Source organism: Patagioenas fasciata, chromosome 25 (genome assembly GCF_037038585.1).
Source record: "Patagioenas fasciata isolate bPatFas1 chromosome 25, bPatFas1.hap1, whole genome shotgun sequence".
Classification (NCBI taxonomy): Eukaryota; Metazoa; Chordata; class Aves; order Columbiformes; family Columbidae; genus Patagioenas; species Patagioenas fasciata.
In genome coordinates this window covers 6,918,257-6,936,825 of record NC_092544.1, presented here as the reverse complement: position 1 = coordinate 6,936,825, position 18,569 = coordinate 6,918,257, and the positions used below count along the sequence as shown (strand labels likewise).

General features: G+C 49.0%; 1 pseudogene; it reads right to left on the bottom strand.

Moving 5' to 3' along the window:
• The window catches only part of LOC136112395 (dynein axonemal heavy chain 9-like), a 141,580-nt pseudogene that overhangs the window by 85,826 nt on the left and 37,185 nt on the right, over positions 1-18,569 (bottom strand).

Sequence of the window (18,569 nt, the reverse complement as noted above, 5' to 3'; positions counted from 1 at the left end):
CGATCTGCAGCCACTGCTGCAGCCAGTCTGCACAGTTCAGGCTGTACCCTGCACGTCCCTCTGCCACTTTGATTTAGGCTCCCTAATTACAATTAGAAAGAAATTAACCTGGCATTGGAGCAAAGCAGGGGGTCGGGAAGGGTCCATGGCGGGGCCAGGGGAGGTGGGTGGCAGCTCATCTGCTGCTGTGGATGATTCATGGTAATGTCTTCCCTCACCTCCCCCACACCTCCCAAACCCGCCGCACACGTAAATCGAAGCTGCCTTTATGTATCAGTCACAACCCAACATTTCCACTCCAGATTTTCTGTAATCTTCCAGCAAGTTTGAAATGTTCCTCAGGAGTAAGCAGGATCAACAGCTTGGCAAACGCTGGTGTGCTACAGAGATCGGGCAGCCATACTGAGTGGAAAAACTGACGTTAAGGCTGCTGTGCGTGCTATCAGCAATGAAAACCTGGGGATGGGACATTTTTTGGGGTCCCAGTGCACACCACAGTGCAGGAGGGACATCTCTTCCATCACTGGTCCAGCCAACTCCCAAAAACTGCCTGCCCCACTTAGGAACTGGTAAGTGTTGGTATTAATGGGCATTAAAATTATTCTTAGGGCAATAGGATCAAGTAGGCTTATGCTATATTTCCCATGTGAAGATCAAAGAGCTAAAACATCCTGTGTATCCTTTCAACAACAAACTGTCATGTGGCTGTAGGCAGCAGACAAGCACCTGGGCTCTCAGACCTGCACATGAAGAACCAGTCACCCTGCTGCTGCTCGGGAAATTCATTAAAAATACCCGTCTTTATCTACATATTTCAGACATGAAATGACATTTACCGTCTTTCCATTCTCTTGTTGCTGGGTTAATGATGCCAAAGAGCTCATCATTGGTGACTGCCTTGGGGTTGAGGTCTGTCCAGACAGGATGTCGCTTCATTATCTGGTAAGTCCTGTTCAGGGATCTCATCACCTGAGACTTGCCCGTGCCCGCGTTACCCACCACGAAGACAGAGTGCCGGACCGTCAGCAACTCCTCCAGCTGCACCACCTGAGAAAAACACTCCCAAATTTTAGACAAAGATGCCAAACTGAAGTTCAGGTCTATAAAATAGGTCCCACTGGGCCACCTCTTTAGAAAGACGTGACCCTGAGACACAAGCAGATTTGACAATTGAGTTTGGTCCAGCCACTCTAATCACAATGGGTGAAATCCTCAGCCTGCAGATAAACTTTCAGCGCTGTTTATACTTGACAACCACCACCTGATGAGGCCCTGCTCTCCAGGGGCTACACTTTCATGAGCCTACAAAAGTTGGCCCCTTTGGAAGCCCAGAGACTGATCCAGTGCTGACTTCAGGAGCAGGTGCAGCTGCCTCAGACCCAGCACAGCTGACTGCCCTCCAGCGAGATCTGCCTGCAAGGACAATGCTGTGCAGAGCTCTCTTTGTAGAAGCAAAGCTGTTTGAGAAAACCCAAATGATTTGATGGCGATGTGGGTGTAGCAGAAGATCTCTTGGTCTTACTTTGAGCACAAAGTTGTCCTCAGCCTGCAGCCGGAGGTCCAGCACAGCCTGCCTCACAAACGACTCAAAATTCAGGTCACGCTTCCGAGGCACATCCAGTGCAGGGAATAGATCCCCAATCAGCCCCATAAACACCGGCACATCATCCGTCACAATCTTGGGGATGTTGAAGTCACGAAGAGAGCGCATCAGAACCTGGTCTTCGGGTCGCTCTGGGTCATCTCGCTTGAGGGAGCCAGCAACAACTAGCACTGACTTAATGGCACGCAAGCCCCAGTCGTAGTGATCCTACACCAGAGGAAGAAAAAAAAAGAGGCATGAGTTTATGCTTAGACAGTACCATGTAGGGTGAAGAACCACCATTCCCAAACTGCCAGACTAGTAAGCAATGAAAATACATCTAAATCTGTTATTTGCATTGTGGCCAGAGACCTTCTCCAGCCTGAGCGACCTGGTTTCCATCTCAGTAGGTGAGATTCCCGTCAGGGACAGTATTAAAGAGTCAAATAATTCAGCTGTTCAGACCATCACATGGGCTCACAGTTGGCAGTAAGACAGCAGCAGGATTTGCACTCCAGAGACCAAAGCAATTTGTTTCACCTAAATCATAAAGCACCTATAGCAAGGCCAGCCAGCCCCCTGCATCTGCAGGAGCCACCAAGGTGAAAGGCTTGTGAGTCCATTATGAGGCCCCAAAGACCCAAGTTTCTCCACCCTGCCCATCACAAGATGACAAGCCTGTTTGGTCTCAGAGGAGGTCCAGGAATAAGGGGTCAGTAAAGACATTGCTGAAAAAGTACCACAAAACGGCATGAGAAGAACTCTCAAGCCAACAAACAACTGTTCATATTTCTGTCCTGTTAACACCCTCCAGAGCACAGCTCGACAGCTGACTGCTCTGTGTGGGAGGCCATGGCTTCCACCAGGCCCCTCAAGGCACAGCACCAAGTTTCTGCGACAGAGCATATCCCACCCAGCCTCATGCTGGCACAGCCAAGATCAGGTTTGTATCATCAGGAATCCTGATTCAGGTCTCCTCTGGACCCAGCTTCGATCTACACAAATAATGACAAGGAAAAATCTGATTTGCTTTGCACTGACAGTAACTCTAACAAGACCTGGAACCAGCCTAAGGCTGAACTCAGAGAGGGACACCATAAACCCTTTGCAGGCAGGAGAATCAATAGGAAGAGACTGGAAAGCAAAAGGTCACTGAATACTACCCCAAACATGGTGTCATTTAAACTCACTGAAAGGTCTCCCATTAATGCAGCTGGTCAAATGCTTTTGTCCCTGCAGATGCTCCAGTAAAGCAGTCTGAAAATTTTATTGCTCCGATGATCACCAACCCTCTCCTCCCCCAGCAGCCAGTGCAAATGCAGTCATTAAATAAAAGCTGTGAAACGTTAGCCATGGAGCTGAGCAGCACAGTGCCATGTTTCTGCTGATTTTGGAGATTCATCATACCACTCAGCCACAGAACCAGGCTCACCTGCTTGGACAGGAGCTCTTTGCAGAGTTGGTAGAGAGTAATGAACTTCCTGGCTAACACCCGGGCCTCGATGAATCCCTCAGCCACCAACATAATTTCACAGATCAGCTCAAAGTCTGGCACAACCATCGCACACGGCCTAAAATGACAGGTGAGGAGGCATTGCAGAACAAGTATTTCTTGACTACAGGTCTTACAGGCAGCGCATTTGCAGCTTCATCTTCTAGGCCTTCTTTTATGAGCCAGGTCACGCTCTGCCTTCCCCACGACAAGGGACAGAGCTCCTTTGCCCTGCCTGTGCGTGCCCAGACCCAGGCCTGTTGTGCAAGGCTTAAACTACCTGCGAATGCCCTATGCAAGTGAATTCCCCAAGGACATGAGGTCGAGCCTGGATGTTCCAAAAGACAGTTTCTGCCAGGTCACAAACCCTGACCTGGACTCACCTGAAGAGAGCTTTTAAATTCTCAGGTAGCTCTGTTCGCCCTGCGTAACCAGGGTTCATGGTGATGAAAATGCCTACTGATGGTACTAAGTTGATGTCTTCTCCAAGAAAATGGAAGGATTTCTTCTTCTCCCGTATTGCATCCTGCACGCTCTTCACCTAGAAATCAAGACAGTACTATAGTATCAGCGTTCACTTATGAAAAACACATCAGACAACGGTGCTTCCTTCGTTACTCTTGGCCTCGTGACAAATGGGGCTAATCACTGTTTTATTTTTTACCGGCAGCATAAAGCTTTATACACTGTTTGGAGTACATCAGCATGGCAATATCAATTTCCCATCTCAGTCAAACTCTGGCAAAGCAGAAAAAAGAGCTGAAGAGAGTGGAAAGTCAAAATGCAAAGGAGTTGCAAGACTTCACACCTTTGCTCCATGAGACAATGATGAACGTGGGTCAGGAAGAGCAACTCAGGAGCGGGAAATGTCCCCAGCACTGCCTGCATTCACCTTGGCTTTTGACATCACCTGTGGGACACTGCTCAGCACATCTCACAGCAAAAACACCACCAGAGGCTCCACCATCTCTGAACCAGCCAGCCCAGCAGAGGTCTGATGTGTGAGAGAGACACAGGGCAGTACAGGTATCCACAACATAGCCAACACCCAAACGCACTCCCCAAAGTCTATCACAATATGGGCCCATTATTCCCTTTACCCATCTCACCTCTCCCCACACAGCGTTGCTCTTCAGGACATCCCAAAACCCTCCTGTGCCTGCTCCGTTCCCTGACCAGGCCCAGAGAAGGGGTAGCACCTCCCAATAAGCTTGGCCTCAGCTCAGTTGTAAACTGACCACTTGATATCACTTTTAAAGATTTTGGGACATCAGATGTTTGATTTAAAACCAAAACCAGAAGGCAGAAGCTGTAAAACCTCTCCTAACACCTTCACTCACTAATATTATATTGTTTTTTATATTTGCCTGATTGCAGCTTTGTTCTGCTCATTCCTCTCCTTCCGAAGAGTTCACCTCTCTGCAAACAGCACCTCAGCGAGGGGCAAATCTCTCTCTATTCACCGCTCTAACCTCACTACTGTTTGCCATCTCAAAGTAAAGCAATTAATCGAATTTTTCCCTGTAAGGAACCATATCGACATCAGCTGCATGAGTAAGACAGCCAATTAAACATCGCCATGGTAACACTCCTAACAGCAGCCAGGAGACACCATGATGGAATGACGGCCGTGCCGCTTTCTTCAGCTGCCACGCTCCAGCCAGGAGCGAGGGAACCATTAGCAGTTGAGTCATTCCTGGGCTTCTTTTGTTCAGCTTCCCTTTTTATTTCAAGATCCTCAAAGACTTTTTTTCAATGACAACTTTAAACTAGGACCTGACGGAAGAGAAATTGAGAGGGAATGATACATAAACTCTTGTACCTGCCTGGGGCTTCTCTGGGATGCCACATAAGGTACCAATTATGAGTGAAACAGATGAGAAGAATGAGGAGTTCATGGAGGGGTTAAGAACAATGTCTTTGACCGAAACATTTACAGAAGTGTAGAAACTTCTGAGCTTTATATCTTTCTATAACACTGAGCCCAAAAGGGAGTCCAGGAACAATTCAGCACCTCAATCAGCTATTAGGATCCTAAAACACGCACTCAGCTGACAGTTGGATCCTGAAGAACTTGGGCACTTTGGCACCTCAGTTTTCTGCACTGAAGCCCCCCAAGGCTTCCCCTGTATAAAATAATGCCAGGTTTCCTCATGGGCTGGTAAGAGGAGGGGAAGGAGGACGCGAAGTGACAGATTATATATATAAGCACGAGAGCACAGGACTTTCTGGCACGATGGGGAGGCCAGTCTCCCTTCCAGCCCTTCTCCAGGGATGCTGCTGCGCTTCACACGAGACTCACCAACACAATGCACTGAGCAGCTGAACTACAGAGGAGATGAGAAACCATTCGCCAGGGGAAACACCCATGCCCAGCTGGGCACCGCTCCAATAGCTCTGTCCCAGGTTTAATCCCACGGTGTCAGGGTACCCTGGGCAAGCGCGTCAGCAAGGGCCGCAGATCTGCCCCAGATTCCAGCTCCCGAGTGTCACCAGCTGACACTGGCTTTTGGGAGCACCACGGGGCTGCGCACATTCCTCCAAGGAATGGTGCCAGTTGGCCAGGAATACCTTCCAAAGCCACTTGGCAGAGCTGTCGTTACAGACACCAGAACTAAATCCACAGCCATACAGTTTTGGAGACAGGTTAAGAAAATTAATCCTGAATGTATTCCCATTTCCTGAGTATGACACACAACCTGTGCCTGACCAGGGGTGATAAGGAACCCCCAGAAGTCCAGCGGATCTGCCCCAAACACCCCTCTTCCCCTCTGTGAAAATTATTCCCTACATTGCAGACTGAGCAGCCGCAAGTCAAGGCAGCTTCTCTGTCTTGAAACGATGTGCTGCAATTATCTCACAGCAGATTAACGACACGAGTGCTTTCCTGAGGAGGAACAGGTACAGAGCCATGGTGCGTAGTGGTCTGGGAAAAGATGCTACAAAGAATTGTCTTGGCACAAATGCTGTAACTGGGGCAAGAAAAGTGACAAATATCTTTGCAGCACGTAACTGCGACATCTTGGCAGTGCTGTGATATTCATGTGATTAATCTTGAGATCTAATCCCACACCTGCCTATACACAGAACTGAAACCGGCAATATGCAATTGCCATTTTTACCCTTGCTCCAAAGACTGCAGAATGGCTCTGCTCTGTTTGTATTTATTTATGAGTGTTTCTCCACTCACCTGTACAGCAACCACAGAAAGGACCTCAACTGAGATCCTGTTAAATTCATCAAAACAGCCCCAGGCTCCCGTCTGGGAAAGGCCTTTGTAAATATTCCCACAAGACTGGAAAAACAAAACAAAAACAAAGATCACAAGAGTGAAATCATAAATGGAATCAACTCCAGCAAAAAATTGATTTTATTTCCCAGCCTGTTTATTTATAGCAATTTACAGTCTATTGTGGGTATTTAGAAAAGTGCATGGAAACAGCAGGCACAACTCAATTATAATATTTATAGCTCTGCGCAGCTTGCCACTTTATCTGCTAATTGCACTTTCTCGATATATCTGTGCACCAGTTTCATTTAAAGGTCACTTGTGCTGAATTACTGATGGTCCCGTTTCCTGGGAGAGCCCATAAGCTAAATGAAATATGATCCGAGGCTACCAAAATCACTGTACCGTGCCAGACTGGCAGAGAGCAAGACTCAGCCTAATGATTCAGTGCTCTGTAGCGGCTGAAGGTTCACTATGTTTTGGGTTTATTCTGGGAGAGGATCCTGAGAAAACCAGGACAGGTCCCTCCCCGTGCCAGGGGCTGCCAGGCCGCGAGCACGCCGAGAAGAAACGACCAGGGTCCAACTATCAGCACAGCCTTGGTCTCAACTGAACAGACCAACATTTTTGAAGAATTACACATGAAATCTAACTCCAGAAAGGAAGGGAAATGCATAATGAGGCAGAGAAGATAGTTCGGGTCTCTGCCTCCTGAAGAACCTTGTGCAAATCTTAGAGAAGGAACGGGAGGAGAAGGAAAAGGCATTCAGCTTAAAGGAGTGTAGCAGGGATTTGGAGAGAGGTGATCACAGAATCCCAGCCTGGTGGGGCTGAAGGGCCCTCTGCAGATCCCCAGTCCAAGCCCTGCTCACGCAGGGTCACAGAGCAGATCACACAGGTGGGTCCAGGCGGGTTTCAATGTCTCACAGAAGGAGACTCCACACCCGCTCTGGGCAGCCTGGGCCAGGCTCTGGCACCTCCCAGCAAACAAGTTTCTGCTCATGTTCAGATGGAGCCTCCTGTGTTTCAGTCTGTGCCCGTTGCCCCTCACCCTGGCGTTGGGCACCACTGAACAGAGTCTGGTCCATCCTCTGACAGCCACCCTGAGATATTGATCCCATTGATCAGATCCCTCTCAGCTTCTCTTCTCCAGCTCAACAGCTCCAGCTCTCTCAGTCTCTCCTCACAAGAAAGAAGCTCCAGACCCCTCAGCATCTTTGTAGCCCACTGCTGGACTCTGTGCAGTTATTCCTTCTTAAACTGGGGAGCCCAGAACTGGACACAACTCCAGATGTGGCATCACCAGGGCAGAGCAGAGCGGAAGGAACAACCTCCCTTGACCTGCTGGTCATACCTCTCCTAATGCACCCCAGGTACCATTGGATTACTCTCATCCTTCAGGTTTGCTCGGGCCCTGAGCATCCCCAGCCCCATGTGACCGCACTGCAGCCGAGGTGGGAGCCATACCTTGTAGTCCATCTGCTCGGAGCAGTTAAACACGTACACCATGATGCCCAGGGCTCGCCCCAAATCTTTCGTAGTCTCCGTCTTGCCAGTGCCCGCAGGGCCTGCAGGTGCTCCGCTCATGGTCAGGTGCAGTGACTGGGTCAGGGTGATGTAACATCTTTCACAGTGAATGATGAATGAAAAAAGGAAATATGTCCAATAGGTCAACTGTGGGCTGCAGGGCAATAGCACTAGAGCATTGCACTCAGCAGAGCCTCTCCTCTGAAAAGCTGTACGTGAGCAGGGGTCATGTCTGAGCTGAAAGCCTTCTTGGCATTAATTACCACCTCTGCTCAGCTCTGTTTTCTCCAAGAGATACTCATCTTCCACCAAGGTCTGCCCAAACCTCTTCATGTCCAGCTTGTGTTCTCTCTGGATCCTCATACAACTCATGGATATTGGGCACATCTCAGGCAGTATGAGAAAAGGACAGCTTTTCTGGAAGACCTGTCACTGACAGAAACCTGCTCAGGTGGCCTATGAGTGAACCCAACTCAAAGCTGCAGCAAGTCCCAAAGTTTCTCCATCATGTTGATGATGGACACTGGGGTGGTGTCCACATGTGAGTATCTATACTACCTGTATAAGCCACAGAGGTGTAGTCAATATAGCCAACAAAACCTGATGATACCTGGGGGCTTGACGCAGCTGACTAACACAGGTGACTAGAGCCACCTGAGATGCTCTTGGTTGCTGAAATGTCACATAGGGTGGAGAGATATGACAAGGGGTCCATAGGAGACTTTTACACTTCTGGATTGGCAGCTGGAAGCCAGGTGGGACAACACAGAGTATCTCAAGTAACCCTAGGTGTCCCCACTGAGGCAACCAGGTAGATGTCTGCTTCAAGATGGGATGAAAGCTCTCTAGACTCACCAGCTTTATGGACTGTGGACATCTTGTGCACAGGAAGACACCCACAAGTGTTTTAATGTGTGAGCTGAATCCCACCCAGGGATCTGATGTACAAATTCCCCAGAGGGTACCACCAAAAACCAGATAAGAGTTAGAGCTCGACCACTGGAGTGCTGGGACATGGAGACAGAACAAGAGGGATACAGGTGTCTGAACTAAATCCATCTTTGGTTGGCATCTCTCTCTCTACCTGTGTGGCAAAGCCCAGCTATGACATTGTGTCCCAGGGACTTACCTGTCGGTCAGCGGAGTGATCACAAGCCGAGGGGTATTGCCAAGGTATTCATAGGAGTACAGGAACTGGGCGTCACAGATGTTGGCAAAGCAGTGCCGTTCCTCATCTGACCATCTGTGCCGGAGCTGTGACAGCCAAATGAAGGCCTGGGCATTGTCCACCTGCAACACACCCACAAACACCATCACAGGAAGGCCGGGGATGCCAGACACATGCAGCTCGGGGGCCAAAATAGCGACTGCTATAAAATGTTCATGGGGGATGACTGGTCCTCACTGCAAGGCAGGTGTGGTGAGGAAGGCCGCCTCCTTGCAATGCGGTGAGAAATGTCACCTCCCCATCTCCCATCAGTAAAGGGGAGGAACCAAATTAGTGACCACATTGGTGGGAGAGGAAAAAATTAATGGCCAAGAGAAAGAGCCTTACAAAAAGACTCCTGAATAGATTTAAGAAGCAGCAAGTCATGAAGAAGGTCTCACAATGCAACCAGAGTGAGAGAAGGAGCAGAGGCCATCTAGACAAGGAAGAGGTTGCAGAGAGCACCAAGGAAACAGACTGGGGACAGGTGGACAAAGACAGGCATGGCCAGCGCTCTCTGCACAACCAGCAGGCAGGTCCAGATGCATCACTTCACCCCAGGCTGGACCGAGGCACCACTGAGCCCAGCTGAGCCTTGAAGACAGAAACCCTGTGAGCAGCCTGGCTGCCTCTGAGATGACACAGATGAGGGAAGAGCCACAACCCAATACATTCAGGGCATCTTCCCACCCACCTGCAAGGCTAAACACTTGGCATGGTGTCAGGGACAGGGGAGTAGTGTGGGAGAGGTGTTGCAGGAGAAGGGAGTCCCACATAAGTCCCTGTGGCCCCACACCAGACAAAGGACGCTACAAAGAACAAAGCTTGAATGCTTTTTCTTACTTTCTAAAGTCAAAACTGAGACTGAGTCCAGCAGCCTCCCAACACACCACCATCATCCACCAGCACATGTCTTGGCACCAGGACGCAGTGCCGCGCTCTCACTCCTGGTGTGAATCTGCAGCAACTACAAGTTGGTGTTGCAGGGCCATGACACAGCACAGCTCTGCAGGCTTACAGGGGCTTTCTGCACACTTACTACAAACATTGTAGAAATAAATTTAGTCATACGTCTCCCACTGAGACCGGCAGTGATCTGAATGGCCAGTGGTTGGGCCCCCTGAAGCCCCCTCTCCAGCACCCACAGAACTGTGCTGAACTGCCAACACCAACCTTCTGTGCTATCATCTTTGCCACCACATCCCGAGCATGCACGTCGATGGTGCAAATGGTCATGATTTTCTGTCTGTCGCCCTTGGAGAGCTGCCCGATCAGCATGGTAACGAGGGTGTTCAGCTGGGTCACTTGCTTCTTGTGCTATTCCTTCATCGCATTCTCGTAGCCTTCCTCCACCCTGGCAAAGGCAATCCCAACCTCGGTTGTCCACCAGATCTGGGTGCAGCAAAGCGCCACCTAGGGAAATAGGCTGGTTCGGTATCAGGGAAAATACCAAAGCTTCCTTATGTTCAAGAGTGTCGGATCCACAGGGAGATCAAGGATGAAACATCCGTGACATGAAATTAAGTATTTTTTCATACAGTAGTCACAGCAGACAGTACAACAAGGATCTGCTCCATGACATTCATTTAAAACACCATATCAGTGATAGACACATTTAGCAGCTAGTTATAAGTAAATCAGCACCTTTCACATGCCTGACACAGCAGAGGAGGAAGAGTTGGAGACCACGAGGTTGTCAGAGGTGCATCTGAGGGGCTCTTCACTCTTATCAGGCCTCACCACTTTGCCTTCCTGCTGCACCTCTCACTGCTCTGGCTGTACAGACTGCACTGCCCAAGCCCCTGGGCTCTGTCACCCAACCAAGAGCCCCAACCAGAGCATGGAGCTCAGCCTGAAAACTCCATCAGGAGACCGCCAGGATAAAGGACAACTCATCCTCCCTCTCTCCTGGATAGCAAGGTGGAGGCCAGAAACATGCCTGTCCACAGCTGCTGAAAGAAGGGAAGGGCAGGACTGATGGGGAACCCAAGAGCTACCTTTCCACGAGCCAGCCTGAGTGGTGATAAGAAGCAGTGGCAGATACCTGGGCAGGATAGTCAAAGAGCCATTGTTCCCTTGGTTTTTCCTCATAAGCCATGACGGCTTCTGTCATCTCATCTCTCACAGTAGCCCTCATGCTGTCTAGTACATGACTGAGCCAGACTTCAACCTGGAAAAGAGATTAAATCCCAGTAACACATTTGCTCTTCTTAAGTGCCTTTGGTAATTAGTGAAGATAGGAAATGAGGCAAGCATCTCAGTTCTCTTTAGACTGGACATGAGGGAAAGGTTCTTCACCCAGAGGTGCTGGACACTGAACAGGCTCCCAGGGAGGGGTCACAGCCCCAACCTGACAGTGTTCAAGGAGAGACTGGACAACGTCCTCAGACACACGGGGTGACCTGTGGGGTTGTCACTGCAGGGACAGGACTTGGACTCCATGATCCTGGTGGGTCCCTTCCAGCTCAGGACATTCTATGAGTTAACCAAACCTCACAGCCTCCTTCAGACTGGGTAGATTTGGCTAATTCTGGTACTGTAGGATTAGCATCTACTTCCAGACACCAAGAACAGAAGACAGATTTTTTTCTTGAACTCTAGCTACAGGAGGAACCAAAATGAACTCCGTCAATGAATAATTTGGTCAGGTGTGTTCCACCTCCAGGCCATGACAGAATCCCTGGTGGGATGTGGGCAGTCTGCCAGCAGCAGAAGAAAGATGCTGCCAAACTTGGGAACACAATTCCTGCTGAATTTCATATTTCACAGGCAAAGCCCTCAACAAGAAGACAGACTGAACGCAGCAAGCTCCATTGCTGGGGAGCTCAGTAGCCGGTATTACGTACTTTAGCTTCCTGTAATAGACCGTGCAGAAAGGTGAAACTACCAGGATAGATAAGCTGAGCAGTAGCTTGATTCTTACATTTCATACTTTCACTCGTGGTATGAAATAATGAAGACTTGAGAAACAGGTAAAAGGCCTTCTCCTGCCAAACACACCCGTGCAGAGGTACTATGGAATAGCTTAGTCTCTTTTCAGTCTGCATCCCCTCCCTCACCGAGGATATTTGTAGCAAGCTTTAAGACTAACCTTCAAAAGGTCTTAGAAAAAATCAAATTAAAAACCTAGTCAGAAAAATGGCACAGCTCTTTCTCTCACAGTGGACTGCGACATCCACGTCCCCCCTTAGTGAGGACCTATCCAGAGTGACACGAAAGGTTGTGGTGTAAGGAGGTACTAAATCACCACCTCTTCCAGCTTTTCTCATGCACCAGGGGAGAGCAGTGAAGCTCTGTGACGTCTTGGCAAGGGATCTCACACGAGGGGCAGGGGAGCAGACTCCACCGGACAGTTTTGATAGACAAGGACTTCCCTCTCACCTGCCCACTGCAGTCACAGGGCTCGCTGAAGCTGACGTACTCCTCCTCTCTACTGTACGTTCCCAGGCCAACCTTGGTTGGCTTTTGCTCAGAGTCCAGCTGGAATTTCATCCTGGCCAAGCTGTCAAAGAGTTTGGAAAGATGACGTTGCACCTGCAAAACGGGTTGTATAAATAAAGCAACCGAGATAGGACGAGCGGAATGAAGATCACTATACATGTCACAAGCAAAATCATGTTAACAAAATATCTTGGATATTTAGGTAGCACCACATCTTCTCAAATGTGGCCAACATACTGCCAACAAAAGCCTCTTGCTGTCTCTTGTAATACTTCCACCTATTTCTACGTAATTTAGAAAACAGACATGCCTTAATAAATCATGTTTCTCCATTGGGAAATCTTCCATACAGAGCAAAAGCATAGAAAACATTGAAACACCTCATGACTCCTACCCCAAATTTCCCTACATGTAGTGATGAGAAGTCTGTAGCCATCTCTCCACCTCATCCTATTCTCAGCACAACGTGGAGTTTTCTTCACTATGAACTTTCCTGTTTTTCCACTACTAGAAACTGATTTTGTGCTAGTGAAATATCCTAAATTCTCTTTCATGGAGAAGAAAGATCTTTATTTCTGCCTAAGACCTATGATAAACAGCCCAGACCTCCTATAGAACAACCATGTTCACCAAAAGCACTCTTCCAGAAGGAAAAGAATAATTCAGTTCTTTCCTGTTCACCTCCATCTGAGTCTGCAAAGCCAACAGGGAGATGCTGTGGGCTCTCAACATCAGCATCTGCCTGCTGGGAGCTGAGCAGGTCACCAGCACTTCTTCCAGACCACTGCGTAACACACAACTGCATCACTGCGCGCCCCACGCCAATGAAGGTGAGATTCTCCTAGGATTGACGTCCCCACAGAAAGGGGAAGCTCCCAAAGCAGTCCCAGACAGGAGCTGCCTCTCTCAATTACAGCAGAGAGGTAGAAAAACTCCCATAGGGGAGATGAGAAATGAGGGAAAGGGAGCTGGGGGTCCTGGGGACAGCAGGGTGAGCATGAGCCAGCACTGGGCCCTTGTGGCCAGGAAGGCCAATGGTACCTGGGGTGGGTTAGAAGGGGGTGGTCAGTAGGTCAGAGAGGTTCTCCTGCCCCTCTGCTCTGCCCTGGGGAGACCACCCCTGGAATATTGTGTCCAGTTGTGGCCCCTCAGCTCCAGAAGGACAGGGAACTGCTGGAGAGAGTCCAGCGCAGCCACCAAGATGCTGAAGGGAGTGGAGCATCTCCCGTGTGAGGAAAGGCTGAGGGAGCTGGGGCTCTGGAGCTGGAGAAGAGGAGACAGAGGGGGGACCCATTCATGTTTACAGATATATAAAGGGGGAGTGTCAGGAGAATGGAGCCAGGCTCTCCTCGGTGACAACCAGTGATAGGACAAGGGGGAATGGGTTCAAACTGGAACACAGGAGGTTTCACTTAAATTGGAGAAGAAACTTCTTCTCAGTGAGGGTGTCAGAGCCGGGCCCAGGCTGCCCAGGGAGGCTGTGGAGTCTCCTTCTCTGCAGACATTCAAACCCCCTGGACCCTTTCCTGTGGAACCTCAGCTGGGTGTTCCTGCTCCATGGGGGGATTGGACTGGATGAGCTTTCCAGGTCCCTTCCAACCCTGACATTCTGGGATTCTGCGTGAGATGCCCAATGCTCCGATGCTTTCAGAGAAGGAAGGGTGGAGGTGGATTTGTCCATCTAATTCTGACTCACTGACTCACAAAGAACTACAACCCTCCCTCTCATGAGCTGTGCTGCAAGTGGACGCGGCTTCTCACACACATACAAGCAGGGCCAAACCCTGGGAGGTGCTAAGTGACTCTGAGAAGCACAGGGCACTCAGCATCCCCCCAGATCACAGAATCATTTTGGGTGGAAGAAACCCTCAGGATCAAGTCCAGCCATACCCTAGCTCTGGCACTAATCCATGTCCCTAAGAACCTCGTCTAAATGTCTTTTAAATGTCTTTTAAACCCCTCCAGGGACGGTGACTCCAGCACTGCCCCACAGCCCTTTCTGGGAAGAATTTTTTTACAATATCCAATCTGAACCTCCCCCTGGCACAACTTGAGGCCATTAAGTGTATCTTGAGGCCATAAGCTTATCTCTTTTCAAACCGTAAGTAAACCGTAGAAACTTTTTCTTACATGTAGAAGCTTCTGGTCACAAATCCCCAGCTGCCCCTTCCCAGACCCTGTCCAGTCTGGAGGGTTCGGACACAACCCCAGCACTTGCTGCGATCCTGCTGCCAGAGCCCGAACGCACCTGAATCTGCACAAGTTCAGCACCCAGTTCACGAGGATAATGTCATTGTGTATTTAATCCTCCTTTAGGAATCATCAGACTTTGAAACTACATTGGGAAGGCTGAGAGTGTATCTATGTATGATACTGCTTGACATTTACTTTGATTTTACTGCAAATACTTTTGAATAACAGAAAACACCAGGAATTTCTTCTTACTCAACAGAGCATTTCAACACAGTATCTTTGCTTCCTGTGTTTTTTTTCCCTCTTCATTTTAAATATCAATCAACTATGTATTTATGATACTCTGTGGGCTGAAATCACCCAGCAGCAGACACAGATAGAAGCAGCGTTAAAGGTTAGAGGTAAACAACAGCATTTCCAAATACACATGCAAACCTGCTCCATTCCTGTGCTCACATCAATACTGAAAATGGTGGAAAGCCTGAAGAAAGTGAAAATACTCGCTACCAAAAGACAGAATTAGGACTTTGTTCATCATCCAACACTCGCCTTTTGCTGTGAACGTTTTGACTGGTTTTATGCACCAACCTCTGAATAAAAGATGCGTCCCAAACAAGGCCAAGCAGAGCTGTGCAGGGGTGGGTGGCAACCCAAGGAAGTCCTGCCTTGGCCACAGCCACTGTCTGACCACCAGCTGTCTTACCTCTTCCAGGCTGTGTTCTGCTCTTCCCCTGTAAACAGGCCATCCCAAAGACCTTTGCATGGGGGAAGGAAGAAGTGGCTGACTAGCAGATGTCTCCTCTGCCTAAAAACAGAGACGTCTCCAAGCCCTCGGTTGTCAACACTGTCACATTTGAATGATCGGTCTGTGGCTCTTTCAACAACAGATGCTGTTTGCTGGCATCCCAGCTTGGGGAACCAAGCTCAGCAACAAGTTTTGGCTGAGATCCTCAAGAAATGGTTTCCCCCAACCTCACTGTATCCCAGCAGAAACAAACCCACTGTTTTTATGGTATCAAGAACATAGCTCTGCTCTGTGCAGTGCTTTCAGAACCATCTGCAAGCATCACCAGGGACAGATGGGACAACATACAGTGTGCGCATTGCCTTTCAGAGACGACAGATGAAGGCCAGCAGTGAAAGAGTTATTGTTAATCCAAGTGAGGGTGGGAGAAAAGGCACTCAAGAAAGGATAAGCTACAGCTGAGTCCCTAGACAGCATCTTCCACCCTGACATTACTGACAGCTGGAAAATGTGAAGGTGACATAGTGCAAGGCTTACCAGCTGTGGGTTGGTGCCATTGGAAAGAATATCCAATCAATCTGCTGAAGAAACAAAGTAAAATCTGGGAAAGGCCAATCTTTTCATGTCCAAATATTCAGCCAAAGCCTTCTCACACAGGGACAACCTGGGGAGAAGAGCAGAAAAATAGAGCCCAGGACAGGCGGGTGAATATCCTTTAATGTGTCGTGCTACAGTTTGGGTTATCGAGCAGATTCTCCCCTCCCATGGGGAAATGCCAGACATGAGCTGAGCCTGCAGGCTGGTCCTTTACAGCATTTTCCAAATAGATAACAAAGCACATAGTAACTCATAGATCTCTCTCCACTCCCAAGGGTCAAACAGACAAAGAGTCAGAGAATCCTCACCAAAAAGCAGAAACACAGGTGGAAGAAGAGGCTAGAAAGGCTTTGCAGTCTGACTTACTGTTTTAGACAAGCTCTCAACTGCCACAGGTGATTTCACACTAGGATGAAAGTTTCCAAAACTGCTTTTATTCTAATGAGCACATTTTAAAGTCTGATTCAAACCTACTCAGCTTTTTGTGCTTGTGAAGCCTGAAAAGAAACTTGTTTGCTCCGTTCTAAAATGAATCTCTCAGTGTTTACATGTTAAACTGCTGCTGAGCTTTCAAAGTTCATAAATAACATGCAGTTAGTCCTCTGTGGGGAACACGGGCCTTATCTGTTTAGGAAGTAAAATTAGATCTCTATTTTAAATGGATAGTTATTACTGACACAACAGCTCTCACGTTAACTTGTTAGGTGTGTTCCAGGTAGAGTAGCTCATATGTTAGGTGAGAACTGTATCCATCTCTGGACATGAAGGTCTTTCTCAGGGAGTTTAGTTATACCATCTGTGAAGGGTACACACACAAAGATAATTTTGTTAATTAAAGCACATGGGATCAGCTCTGCTGCAGATATCCCTGCTTGGACTGCTAAATAGATATTTAAGACACCAAATTTGGGGTGGCAGTGAGGCCACATGTTATTAAAACCAACTGAGTGCCTAGCTTTGTATGTGTGCAAATCAATATTCAAGATAAGAGTTTGCACATACGCAAAGCCAGAATCCACCTTGGGGGCTTCAGGGTGATGGATCATGAATAAAAAGACTCAATGTGTGAATGCAAAGAACGCACAGTCCAGAAGGAAAGCCTTGGAGCACAGGTTAAACCAACTTATTAGAGCTGATCCCAGTCTCTGACAAAATCCTGGGACTGAAGTTGTACCTACCTACTCTGAATGTCCTCCAGTTGTTGGGACAGACCTGGTTTATTGGTGGCCTCAACCACATTTGGGGTTTTCTGAGTTTCATAGGCCAGTTCTTTAAAGTCCGCATCAATCCCTTCAAAGCGTTTGGAGTCCTAAAAAGCAACACAAACATGTTCATGGTAAAACATGGATTTTGTGCTAAAGGTCTCCATCCTCTGGGTGCTGTCTTTGGGTTGAGGGGAAAACCTTCTGTCCAGTGCAGACAGGGACCCCTCCACCATTCCAGAATGGCTCTTCCACTGACTTGCCTGAAACTAGTCTGCAAACAGGCACTTGCCTTCTTGTCACTGTATCCCAAAGGGGTTGTGGATAAAGTGCTCCATGCAGGAGGCAATGTCTAGGACCAACCATTTTCATGGGATTTAATTCCCCTTGGAAAACCTCATAAATCTCTCTCTCCCATGTCCAGGTGAAGTACCAAGTTTCCCTGGCTGCAGCAGCAGGAGATGCTCCCACACCGTGGAAAGGCTACCAGCCTCATGTGAGTGCACTCCTCCCCTCCTGCTACAGCACAGGAATCCCAACACCCATCCACAAAACGGGTATGATGACTCTTGTAGAGGAGAGCCCTTCCTTGCCTTCAATGAGGGTATGGAAACCCCATGTCAGCACCGGAGGCCCACATCAACAATTATGCTCCATATCTAACAGGGACTCTGAATTTCTGGAGCTAAACACTGAAGAATAAAGCAAGCTATGTTCAAAACATCTCTGCTCCTCCCTTCTTCCCAGGTCAGGCCTCCTAAGTGAGGCGGGACACTGAACAAGTGTTCCAAGCAGTCCAGGTAACACTTCCACGCTACCCTGTGTTCAGCCCCAGGAGCAAGGCTCCATCTGGAAGGTTGAGCCCTCCCTACACTCACGCCACAGATCCAGCTCCAGGTGAGCATCCCACAGCCTGTCAGCACATCCCCCCAGCCCTGGATGCATCCTGAGGGTGCTCAGCTACAGAGACTTTGAGCTTCAGTCTTTCTTTTACGGAAGAGAAGCTGCTGACTGAGCCACCTGTGTCCCTGGAGCCAAGAGGGCCCCGTGTCCTGGTGCATCCAGCACAGCACGGCCAGCCGGGCAGGGAGGGGATTGTCCCGCTCTGCTCTGTGCTGGGGCGGCCTCACCTGGAGCATTCACTGTGTGCAGGGCTGGGGACACAGGAGAAAAGGAGATAAAGCTACTGGAGAGTGTCCAGAGGAGGGACATGAACTTGGTGAAGGGTTCGGAGGGGAAACCGTATGAGGAGCGGCTGAAGTCCCTGGGTTTGCTCAGCTGGAGCAGAGCAGACTGAGGGCAGAGCTCATGGGGCTGCAGGTTCCTCAGCAGGAGCAGGAGGGGCAGGGCTGAG